Source organism: Pteropus vampyrus, unplaced genomic scaffold, assembly GCF_000151845.1.
Source record: "Pteropus vampyrus isolate Shadow unplaced genomic scaffold, Pvam_2.0 Scaffold71, whole genome shotgun sequence".
Taxonomy (NCBI): Eukaryota; Metazoa; Chordata; class Mammalia; order Chiroptera; family Pteropodidae; genus Pteropus; species Pteropus vampyrus.
Genome location: NW_011888852.1, coordinates 4,168,852 through 4,181,786, shown reverse-complemented (window position 1 = coordinate 4,181,786; position 12,935 = coordinate 4,168,852). Strand labels below are relative to the sequence as shown.

General features: G+C 37.3%; 1 protein-coding gene, 1 non-coding gene and 1 pseudogene across 8 annotated transcripts in view; all 3 read left to right on the top strand.

Moving 5' to 3' along the window:
• DCLK1 (doublecortin like kinase 1) overlaps positions 1–12,935 on the top strand; it is a 327,891-nt gene that overhangs the window by 80,475 nt on the left and 234,481 nt on the right. The window lies entirely within an intron of this gene.
• Positions 2,008–2,080, top strand: TRNAV-UAC. Its single transcript has one exon. It is a non-coding gene; the product is annotated as a tRNA-Val (tRNA).
• Positions 2,090–2,205, top strand: LOC111741037 (annotated as a pseudogene).

The following is a 12,935-nucleotide window of genomic DNA, read 5'->3' as shown; positions in this document are numbered from 1 at the left end:
ATGGTCATGATTATTAAGAAATTGAGAGTGCCCATGAGATTGAGGATGGAGAGTAATAGACTATACAGAGACTTTTATGACCTAAACTGGCAAGAATCAAGCGAGACAGATGTACATGTACGTTGTTAAAGAAAAAAAACATTTCCTCGTTCACACAGGGAGGGAAACCTTCGCCACTTGAGGATGCGAATATGGTTGAACACTGAACTGATCTGAGTTGGTTATTCGAGCCGGATGATTCGGGAGGTTTGGCAGTTGAGGAGTCATTGCTGCTTTCATTCTGATGTGTTGAAGAACAGAAGATTCTCTGGAGATTTTAATGACCAGATAGGCAAAAAATGAATCCTTAAAGATTAAGCAAATGTGAGCTGTAAGGATTAGTGTCAAAGCAAAGGATATTATCTTTTCCCCTTTTTCTCAAATATCTATTTATTTTGTGGTAAATAACATGAAAGGAAATAGGATATACTTTCCCATTAAACACATTTAGTGTTTGAGTGGGGTGAGATGTGTTTCTGCCTCCGTAGCATCATGTCTTGGTGACCGAGGTATTGTTGCGGATGACCAGCAAAATGTCGTGCTCACAGGCCAAGTCTGGAGGTTTAACTTTTCATTTTTTTTTTTTTAATCTCTTCGGCACTCCTCTCTCTGACTGGTTCTTACCTAGTTCACTAGACCAGCTGGTTATCTGTCCTCCAGCATCTTTCAGTCCTCAGGGCCTGACATGTTCCTGATAGGCAGGAGACACTCAGTAAATGTTGAAATGAAATTAAATTAATTGGTTTAATCACAAGGGACACTGGTCAAGATGGCAAACACCGGTGGCAAACCCCGCATTTGAAGGGAAGCTCCAACCTCATGCATAATGGAGGAAGGGATTAACTTAATCCTTGGATACAAGGGAAAGCATATTTAAAAAACAAATGAAATAATGAGGCCTAATCTTCACGTGTCAAGACTGTCTCAATGGGTAGATTTTATGGCTGATAAAGGAATTGGCACTGGGATTCTTAAGGGTTGTGAAACAAATTATGATTTTGTCATTTTCTGAGGTTGGTCGATCCATATTCAATGGGTTAGAAGCAATGTTAAAGTTAAAATCTATTCTTCCTGATTCTCACTGTTGATTTTAATTTCTGCTACATCATTGTTGTTCAAGTTCTGCAAGAATTTAATATCTATCAGTGAACATCAGATTTGTATGCTGGGCCTGTGTTGAGACCTCTCTGCATTCATGTGCTTATTTTAACTCCTGTCTGATATTAAGTATCCAGATATTTGAGGTTGACTAAGAAATCCTATTTTTCTCTACTGTACAGATTTAATTATTTAAAAGCTGTTATTAAAGAGTCAGCTATTCATGGGCCAAAAGAATCTAATGATGACACCAGATATGTGGTGCATTTTTATTCAATTATAAAGTGAAAGTTTATCAGTGTTTTAAAGACAGTAATCACCAATTATGTGCTGGAGCTGGCATGTACCAGCTTGCTAGTGGTGACTGTTAAAATTTCAAGAATTTTCCGAGTCAGTTGCTAACCAATCGGTAGCTTGAAATCGGCCGTAGGTTTCACGGTGGGAGTATTTACACCATGGAAATCAGCGGTGCTGCAAATCAGATTCCCTACCTCCCCACTTTCCCACCCAGAAAGCCAGTTGTTAAACATTTATCATCTTTCCATTGGTATAAGTCCTATTTTTATTAAATGATTTTTTAAGTCAAGCATAATATATTAGAGCGCTTATGATTTATTTTCATTATGACAGCTCTACCATTATTGCCACTTTTGTGTCTTTCCATAACCAATTTCTTAAAGGTAAGGATTATACATGTAACAACAAAAAAAAAACTTTTTAAAAATCACGAATAATTTTTAAATTAAATAAATTAGAAAACTGAATAATTTATCAAATTTGGGGTCATCTTTAATGTAAGAAAGTAATAGATGATTAAGGAAAGAAAACATGAATTTTCATTTAATATTTAAATAGTAATTAGTCGGACATGGTTCCATAGTGTAGCGGTTAGCACGTCTGCTTTACACGCAGAAGGTCCTGGGTTCGCACCCCAGTGGAGCCACGGTCCATGGTCTACGTCCATGCCACCCTGAACAAGCCCGATGTCTAATCTCGGAAGCTAAGCGGAGTTGAGCCTGGTTAGTACTTGGATGGGAGACCACCTGGGAAGACCAGGTGCTGTAGGCATAAATAATAACAAAAATAAAAATAACAAAAAAATAAATAGTAATTGGCAAAGAGTTCTGTTAGATCACATGGGACAGCCAGGCAACTGTGTTAGAGAAGTTGGAAGATTAAAAAGTAGGATGGACAAAGATTTGGAAAGTTTATTTTAGAAAATAATACTTTGGTGGAAGGGATCTAATATCAACCAGATTCTCACAGTGCATTAAATGTCTCCTGAAAGTTTGCTAGATGCTTCAGATATTCATCTACTCTTTCAGGTTACTGGAGTTTGGAGATGGATTGGCAAATTCCTAGAAAATAATCAGAATATGCTCATGTTTCTTAAGCAACCACACTTGCTTGAAACGGTCAAGTGCAATACAAAACAATCTAAAATAATGCATAGTCTCTTCAACCCAGTGCCTTATAATCAGCCAGCCCAGACAACAATGGCTTCCTCTTTCTGCAGTGTTTTGTTACATTTTCTTGGGCTTGCTATTGTCTTTAAGAAGTGTCGTGTAGGAAGATAAGTTGGAAAGTGCATGGAAGTTATGAGACAGTTTAAAGGAGAGGGTAGAAACAGAATGGGGTAAGAGATGGAGATAGAGTAAATGGCTGAGTAGGAAATTATACGTGAAACCGTCCACTTCCCCTCCTCCACTTCCAGCCCCACGACCCTGCTGAATAGATTTACAAAGCCGGTCTGTTTCCAGAGCAGGAGTCCTGAGAACTTTGAAGTGATTGCCCACAGGTGTTGTGACCCCTGGCTTACAAATGCTAAAGAATAACACAGGCATAAACTTGAACGCAGTGACGGGTCTTGAGCATCACAGACAAAGAAAGAAAGAAGTTGGCTTTCCCAAGAGCACATGGCACAGCTCACCACGAGTAAAGCTGAAACTGCAGTCTCTTATTTCCCAACTTACTGCTGTTTCTGGTGTCTTGTGCTTGTACATCACTGAATTTAATGTACGCTATCATTTTTTAAGTCTAGAAATACCTTGGAAATTATTATTGAATTGTGAGACATCCTACCAAATGTCTCTTTTGGGGTCAAAACCCCACTGCTGTGAGAGAAATGCAAGACTGAGAATATACAGTCTTTATCCACAGTGGAATATTCTGAGGTCAGAAAGTCAAAATGCAATGTATATTCCTTAAACATACAAAGGGAAATATAAACAGAATTACTACACATCAAGTAAATAATATCGTCTTCAAGTATATATTAAGATATATAGTAATTGTTGATTTTCCAAGCAATATAAAAAGAATATTTTATTAGTTTATTTCTGAGGCTAACATGCAAAATAGTGTCAAGAACTTTACCAATAAAAGTATGTTTCCTGGTTAAGGATTTCCGGTTTTAGCCCATATCCAGTGCTGAATGTATCAGCTGGCTCCAGCTCAGCTACCCTGGAAGGATTAGCCGGAGAGAAGCATGAGTTTAGCAGTGGGACCTGGACTTGAGCTGCTCATGCAAAAATGTCTGTGGTTCTGGCCGCCCCCTCTGTAGGTAGATGTGGCCGTCTTCTCATCTGACAACTGATTTTCAGGCATGTAAACTTGATTCTTGCTTTACTAACTTGACTACCACTGCCGGCTTTTTTGTGCCATATTTATGGGTTTAGAATTTCACATTTCCATTTCCTTCTATTGGTCTGTTCTCATTAGTCCCAGTCCTTCTCCCTGAAGTTAGTAATTTCATATATTTTAAGTCAGAAATTACTAAAAATAGGAATGAAAAATCATTAACTTGAAAGGAATGGGGTCATCACATGCTCTCCTGTGGGCTCTGAGTCTTGGATTTCTCTGTTAAGCAATTTGATGCACCACTTTGTAGAATGTCCCACTTAATTTTCCTTGGTGTCACCTGTCCTTCATGTACTCTGTACTGGGACAGTCATCGGATTTTCAAGCAAATGGTTAATAAAATTTCAAACTACTGATTTCTTTTTTGGCTTCTATAAGAATGCGATTTATGGATCTGGCAATGCCACAAAGTCATGGAAGTATTCTAAGAATGTGCTAGATTTAGCATTGTCTGTTAAACCACAGTCATAAAATTATCACTGTTCAGGCACTCCTTGGCTGAGTATGCTATAATTTGCATTAATTTAGGTGCTATTGAATGATTAGAGAACTATAAAAATCCATTAAACTCACTTTGGCAATTTGCATCGTGACATTTAAGTTAGTCACATGTTTCTAACTAAATGTTAGGCCACAAAAAAATATGTGTTTTCTACTGTAAACTTCCTGGGCAAAGAGGGAAACTCTTATTAATTTGCTTGAATTTTTATTCTTTAAATTTTTTTTCTGAAACATTTATATGTATGCTGAAGTACCTAGAGGAAAGCGTACCGATGTCGGCAATTCACTTTGTTGGATTTTGGATGGATAGAGCCATGGCTAGAAGGTTAGATAGTCATGAGACCAGTTAGGTATTCATGGTAAATGTCAGTGGCAGAACTTGAGTGTTAAGTAAGCAGCTATTCACTATAAAAAATCTTTCAACTTTATGCAGTATGTTTGATAATTTCCAAAATAGGATTTTGGAAAAAAATCATTAATATCCCTACTTGGCTTAAGAAAGAGAATATTATTCCTGCCTCTGAAACCAGCTTAATTTTACTGCAAAGAATATATTCTAATTTGTAACAAAGTGATAAATGCATGTACTTAGAAATCAGATCCTACTAAAAGACTGATTACAAAGCAAAGGATTTGCTTGTCCCACCTTTCCATGAAAGTCTTGTTACCTCGACTTTCATTTAAAAACAAAAAACCAAAAAACTATTTTGGATATTTACCTTCATTATTGCTTTAAAATATGCTTATTCTGTTATTCCTTGATTTATCAAGTTTTGATATTGTTTTTGACTTTTTTGATAAACGCGGATTTATCTTACTTATAGTGTCTTCAATTTCCCTCCCTCGCTAATAGTTATTAAGTAGTAGTCAGCATGTACGTTGCACTGCTGAGTCATGTAGTATAGTATTATTATTTCATGTGTTATACGATTTGCTGTTTTTGCTTGGAGTTATTTATTAGTTCATTTTTAAAAATTTGCTTAATTTTCTCTGTACCTTTCCAAGTGCTTCTGAGGTATGTTAAACACCAAGCGAATGATTTTTCATATGCTTAAATGCATCAGAGTATCTACTGATTCCATTCCTTTTGGAAACTTTTCTTGTAAGCACCTGTTCTCTTCTTCACTAGATCACGTCCAGCTCTTGGCCTTCTGCGCCACCATCATGCCCTGCACGGTTTTCTCGTGCCTTCCCCTCCTCTCGAGCTTGTAATTCTATAATGAAATGGATGTAAAAGAAACTACCTAAATATGTGCTTTTATGGAAGAAAGTGAATAACTAATCTCAATAATTGAATATTAGACCACATTAAATGTATTTGAAAGATTTCTCACCGGAACTCAGAGAAAAAGTTAATGAAAATGGAATAGAATAAACAAAATGTTTTTATTGACTTCATGCTTTGACTTCATTTAAAATGAATGACTGATTTTCGTTACGGTCCCCTTTTCTTCTTAAAGATGCAGAACACATGGCCCCATTAGATGCCTACTTGACGTCTCTTTAATGAGGGACTTTAGTGAAAGCCTCTGGCTTGGCAGAGTTGTCCTTAATGGTTGTGTTTTATGGACTTGTGGCTATTTATGCCTTTGGTAAATGATCACAACGTTGTTATTTGAACATTTTCTCTCTCCAGTATTTTTGAGAAGCACTAGGAGTCACCCAGTTGTCAGTCATTGTCAAAGGTAAGCACATACATAGAAGAACAATGGATATTACTTTGGATAGGAGGTAGGGAGTGAGGCTGGGTAATGGCGACTTTCTAAGGCTAGGTGACATTTACAAATTTGGCTACTAGTTTCTCAACCAATAAGTAAATATTCCTTAAATCAGGTTAAAATAAAAAGAAAGGAAATATGAAAGTAATTTTATTCATACCTTATTTTGTGCGATATATATAGACAGACATAATTTAACATGCATGTTTGAGAAAGTATGGATATGCTTGGAAATGGCTGTGACACAGTCACATAATAACTGTCTCAGTTAGTATATAAAACTGGACAAAATGCTAAATGTGCCATCATTTCTGACGCATGCCTGTTTTTGTATGTCACCATCCCATTTGGGAGTGAAGACCTGAGTCACTGAAGCAAACTTTGATCACGGCCCCTATCTGTTCAGTTCTTGGTTTGAATTGTTCCAGCCATGGAAGAGCACAGAGGCCAAGGCGTTGTTTCCCTTGCTTTTATTTTAAAAAGAGGGGGAAGAAGAGAGAAAATAAGTAAAATCTTTATAGGTGGAGTCATCTCTGAAAGAGTATGTTTACATATTCTTATATTTTTTCTAATGTGTAATTCTTAAAGATACAGTTTATCGTATTAGAAGCTAAAATGTGAAATGTATATTTATATAAAATTTAATTATAGTGAATGGACTTAGGTATAGGGGTGTGTGTGTGTGTGTGTGTGTGTGTGTGTGTGTGTGAGAGAGAGAGAGAGAGAGAGAGAGAGAGAGAGAGAGAGAGGCACCATTAATAAACTCAATAGCCACATAGATTAAAGATAGTGTTCAAAATATTTAGGAACCTAGAATAAAATATAATTCTCTTTTAAATATTCTGGCATCTAGAATAAAAAAACAGCTTAATATATTTAGCTTCCTTTTTAAAGTACAATGGATGTGACAAAACAATCTAACTGTATTACTAATGTCTGAAACAATCTCACCGAAGGCGGTGGAGGATAAAAGTGCTCACTTAAGTGACTTTGGAAATGAGTGGACTGTAAGATTGAAGGCAAAGAGACTGTACATAAACACTGTCCTGTAGTTGATAAAGTTGTTTCCCAGGGGAATATAGGTTAACAATTCTAAAACAGCTATACATATGTACTGGAACTGAGCAGTTAGGTTAGTGGATGGCAGATGATGGGAACCAGGTTCTCACTGTTGGAATTTTACACGTAAGCAAGGGAGCAGGCTAAAATGACCCAGTGGTTACGGACTAGCGTCGGAGATATCAGTATAACTCATATTGAGCTTAATGTGGATGTAGATCATTACCTGTAGAAATAAAGATGTGTATATACATGGGTTAGTATCACATCTATATTTCCTTGTTCTATCAGTTGAGAAGGCTGAGAAGCAGCAACACCCTAGCCACAATGAGTACATCTAGTGCTCAGACCTTGTTTTTTAATACCATCCTCCAGTAAAAGGAACCAGGGACCCTTGGAGAAATGGCTGATTCTAGTACTGGAGCAAGAAGTATACAAGATGAGCCTGAGGCATCTTATAGGGCCAGAAAGTAAAGAAGTGTTCAAACTAATAAAACAAATAAACCCACAATAATGGAGATTAGTCAGAGGGACATAAGAGCCAGCTGCAAGAATTCTCAATGGCCAAATTGGAATAATTTGAGCAACATATTAAATAAAGAAGTATAAAATAAACATCTATGAGTCCATACTGATATAATTGATTGAATAAATAAATAAGTGGGGATGAGGAGACAAATCTTCCATGCAGAAGAATTTTAAAAGTTTTCTGTATTCTGCCCTCAAGGAGGCTGAGCATAACTTTCACTCCTTTAGTGTGGGCTGCACATGGCGACTTCTTCCAAAGACGACAACATTGAAAGGGGAATAAAGATTAATGTTATGGTTAAGAAGCTTGGCAAAAAGGCATAAATCATGTTGATAATATGCACTTGATATAATGTGATATGTAGGGTACTGTATCTGCGTGGTCTTTCTCCCCCAAACCCATAGCCATAGTCTAATCATGAGAAAAACTAATATCTGCCCAGTAAGCCTCAAAACTATCAAAGTCATCAAAAACAAGAAAAGTCTAAGAAACTACCATAGCCAAAGGAAGCCTAAGGAGACATGACAACAAAGTATAATGTGGTATCATGGATCAGATCTTGGAAGAGAAAAAGTAAATAAGGTAAAAACTAAAGAAATCTGAATAAAGTATATAGACTTTAGTTAAAAACTTTGGCTCATTCATTGCAATACTAATGCAAAACATAATACTAATATTATGGGAGTGGGGTATATAGGAATTCTGTTCTATCTTTGCATTTTCTATAGATCTAAAACTGTTCTGAAAATGAAGTTTATTATTTTTTTTTCAAAGGTAGGTGACTGGATGCTTCCAGCAAAAATCAAACTAATAAGCAATGGATAGACATGTTTAGTTTACATGTGAGACTCCTCTCATTTAAAACTAGTAAAAGCTGTTAAAGATTATTAGGGAAATCCCATCTAGAAAATTCCAAGGTTCCAATACATGGAAATCCCTTCTAGATATTCACTCTTCCGAAAATACCATTGGTACAATAACGAAGTGATTTAAATTTTGTCATTTTGCCAAACCAAAGAGTTAGGAGGAGTCTCTAGTTTTATCAAAATAACTTTGGTACCTCAATCTAATTGATAGGATAAACTTAAAGAAAAGTTACTATGTTATATAAATATCTGCTACTTAGTAGTTCCATCTCAATTTTAAGTTTATGGCAAATAATATATGCATGATTAGACACTTGAATTGAGAAACATTTTGCTAGTAAATGATTCACTTTATTTAGCAATATGTTTACAGTTCTCAGTCATACCTTTAGGATTTTGTAATATAAAATTAGGTCTTTGTTTCACTGAGTCCAAGATCATTTTTGGCCTTGTAGCTTGTTTTAAAGCTGGAAGAGGAATGTACATGTGTGCATACACGCATACATGCTAACCTTGACTATGCAACACTATAAACCAAGAAAATCAACAAAAATTTAAATTAAAAGGGAATTTCTAAAAGATACTGTTTGCCTCACTGGTTTTGCTCTAAAAGAAAGCGGTGCTGGGGGAAAAAAAATCACTGATGTTCACACATTTTGAAGAGTGTGAATTTTATTCACCAATTGCTTTTTATACCAGAGGGCCAGCTGCTGCCTTTTGGAAGAGTGAAACATTTCAGCCAGAATTGTCTGCAGCCAAGTATAGCTCTAAAGGCAGAAGGAATTTTACCAGATTATGTCCTTTGATTTTCACAGATTTCGTTAGAAGATCTGGCAATGGGTTGCAATTTCACACTCCAGAAATACGTGGTTGGCCAAGAGTTATTTCTGGAGTTTTCTTTTAAAGCCTATCTGTTTTTGAGATTCTCTGCGTTCCTACATCAAATTCTCTAGCCATTCATTACCTGAAGTGAGATATTTATACCTTTTTAAATTAAGTCACTTTTAAAGTTGAAAATTGCATTTTCTAGAATAGCGAAAGACCAGAAGCCAGTCAAATGTCTGAAAGGGCTCTCCGCTGGCAGCACCTTGACTGATGACATGACTGCTACGTCATGTCAGTTACTTTCTCCCTTTACTGAATGTGGTGACGTGAGTTGGAAGATGTTAGACATAGTTCTGCCTACAGGGAATTCCTTTCTGAAATGGTGACTGAGATGCCTGGCTCTGGAGTCAGAGGGACTCCTGGCTGTGTCAGCCTGGGCATGTCTCCCTTAAGTTCTCTACCCCTCGGTGTCCTCACCTGCAGAATAAAGAGTAAAAATAGACTTAACGCACAGAGTTGTTTTTAGTATTAAATAAGGTGGCTTTGTACTGTGCTTCTCATAGTAAAAATTAAGTAAATGTCAGCTATTTTCATTATCATGCTGGCATTTATGCAAAACACATCAGGATCTACCTGAGGAGTGCCACCAGATAGAAGGCTTCTAAAAGATTGGCTGTGTGTTAGTTGCTCAGGAAGGCGTCCTGGAGAAGCCTCTGAGGCGCTGTGTTCCATTAAAGGAAAAATGAACCTGAGAAATGCCACTGCTTGTTCGGACCTTGACCCTCCAGAAAGCTCTGTCCAACGGCCCTCAGCGTTTCATTTCTTACTTTTCTTCCCCAACAAGAGCTTGGCTCTGTAGCCCTTGCCACTGTGTCTGGCTGTTGGGATTCTCTGCCTCGTGTCAGGAAGGCCCACATTCCTTTAACGACTTAGCAAATATTTCGGGAAGACTCGGCCATCCCATGGCCCTGGGCCAAGGTTTGAGGGGCGTGGGTCGACCCATGGCCATGGCACGCTGCCTGCCTCCGTGGCCCCTCTGGGCCCTGTGTGTCACTAAGAGCCAGCTTAGCAAGGTGACTCCAGACAAGCCACCAAGCTTTTCTGGGGCCTGGCTTCCTCCTTCATAAGATGATGTTTGTGTTCTCCTGCCTCTCCATCATTCTCTCAGATTCAGTAAATTAAATGACAGTAAAACTAAATGACACAGTCAGCTGCCTTCAAGAGACTTTGCGTCTCCATGGGAGCTTGCTTTCTCTGTCACCTCAGGTTACAGGTCACTCTCTCTGAAAACTCTTAATGTATCTGTGGTACACAATTTTGTACTTTCCGTGTATATTTCAGTTCTTTTGATGTTTCATGAGCAGAAGCCTTATTTCCTCGGCAACACTGGAAGTTCTTTAAGAGTAGGGTTATCATTTTTTACTTTCTTAAGAGGGCTTACCAAAAATGACATTCGAAATGGAAATAAAATTGTAATATTATAATTTATATATCTGATATAACATGTAACTTATAATTTATAATTGAAATTATCATTTTCTCTATAGTATATAGTGTTTAACATGTATGAAATCATATAGCTCAACATGTGAGTGAAATATGATTCTATACACACGTTAACACATACACACAAACATTCTAAAGCACATAAAAACAAGGAATCATTATTAAAATCTGTAGCAGATGGTGGTATAGTGTTACATAGAAAATCATGATATTATTAGATTTGCCATTCAAGAATTCCAAGAAACAACATATCATTTTCATGGAAATAGCATCTATTTGGATAATATTATCTTTAAAAGTGTCAGCATGTGGCCAAGGAGAGAGAAGAGCCATATTCTCTCTACACCACCGTTATGTGGCACATAACTCAAATTGCCCTAAAATCCGTATTGACTATGACCACTGCTTTTCTAGGAATTAAAAGGATACATAAAAATAGTGGTATAGGTAACAACTCGATTTCTCCTTGCAACAATATGATAAAGAGACAGACAGACAGACAGAGAGACAGAGACAGAGACAGAGAAAGCAAAGATGGACATGTGGACCAGGTGGACGGGGAAAGAACAAAAGAGATACAGTAATGGACAAGGAGGCAGCGATGGGGGGCAGAGTTTCGCACTGCCCCTTGACATGTTGCTGATATTTTCATGGTCAAATAGGGGGTTTCAGCAAAGATGAAGCCGCAGTGATTCGATGCCCAGGTAAACACACGGCGTACTTGCGATGTTCCCTGCGTGTTGAGCCTTTTTGCTTTGCTAACTGGCTCCTTCTCTCTCCTTCTTCCTGAAATGGCACCTCACTAACTAAAACCTTTTATTTCAAAAGGTAAGCGGCAGCGGTGTGCTGGGACTCATTCTCCCTGGCTCGTGGCAAATACACAGAAATTTGGTGAGCTGGTCATTAATGTGGGCAGCTTGACATCAGCCACGGTGTGGTATTTACACTTTGGAAACCGGCAGAGGATTGCTCCCCTCCCCTAGAGCTAGTTGACCAACATATCGAAGAGAGAGGACTTGGCTGGATAAAATTTGCATGAAACTCATTTTGTTTTCTTGCTCATTCTTATGTGCGATTGGTCTCATGACACCTTTCAAAATTTAGGGAATAGAATTGATCATCGGGCCAATTTTACAATTCAAAAAAGTGTGCAGATCCAAGGTCCAAATACTTGCACTTGGTATTTAACATCGAAAGCCTACTTCCAGGAGAGCGTCTCGGGGAAAACTGGATGAATTGAAGAGAACCAACTTCGGTTATTTCAGAATTAAAAACGAAGGTACAGAAAAGTATATTGTGCTGGAGTTACTCATATTTATTTGTATGTGAGAATATGTTTCATACCTTGGTTGTGGTGATGGTATTAGAGGCATACGCACAGGTCCAACCTCATCAAGATGCATACATTAAATGTGTTTAATATTTTCTATATCAATTATACTTCAATAAAGCTAAAAAGAGACTTATTTATGCTTAAATCAAACTCAAAATGCTAATGTTAATAGGCAGTGACTTAAACATTCTTATTTAACTACTGTTGATTCCATTTGGGATGGAAGCAACCAAGAAACTTCTATTACCCTCCCTTCCATTTGTTTCTTTTCATCCTTACAATTACTAATATACGTAATACTTCTTTATATCATGGAGCTTAATTTGTTTTAAAATTTTATATTCATGACTTCAATGATAATATTTTGAATTGGATTTAAATTAACTCTCTTGTTCGCCGGTGGCCATTCCTGGACCAAAACCATTTGCCTCCTGGCTCTGCTTTCTCCATGATGTCTCACATAATTTAAAAGATGCTCAGTTGCTCATTTACTTATTAAGCTTATATTAGTTTCAGGAAATCTTCAAAATACTTTATATTTGAGAAAGGTTCATATTTTAAAATAAGACTAACAGTTATTGAGCACCAACTCAGATAGGTTCTCTCTGTTCTCTCTAGGCATTTTATACACTTGGTTTTTCTAAAACTTCACAGTAATCCCATAGGGCAGGTGTTATTACTCTCCCTTCACCCCACCCTCCTCCTCCGAAAAAAGTTAAGTTACTTGCTCAGGGTCACACCAATAAAAAGTGGCTTAATAAGTAGTTTAAACTGTTTGATTCCAAAGCTTATGTTCTTTATACTACACCAGGCTGCTGCCC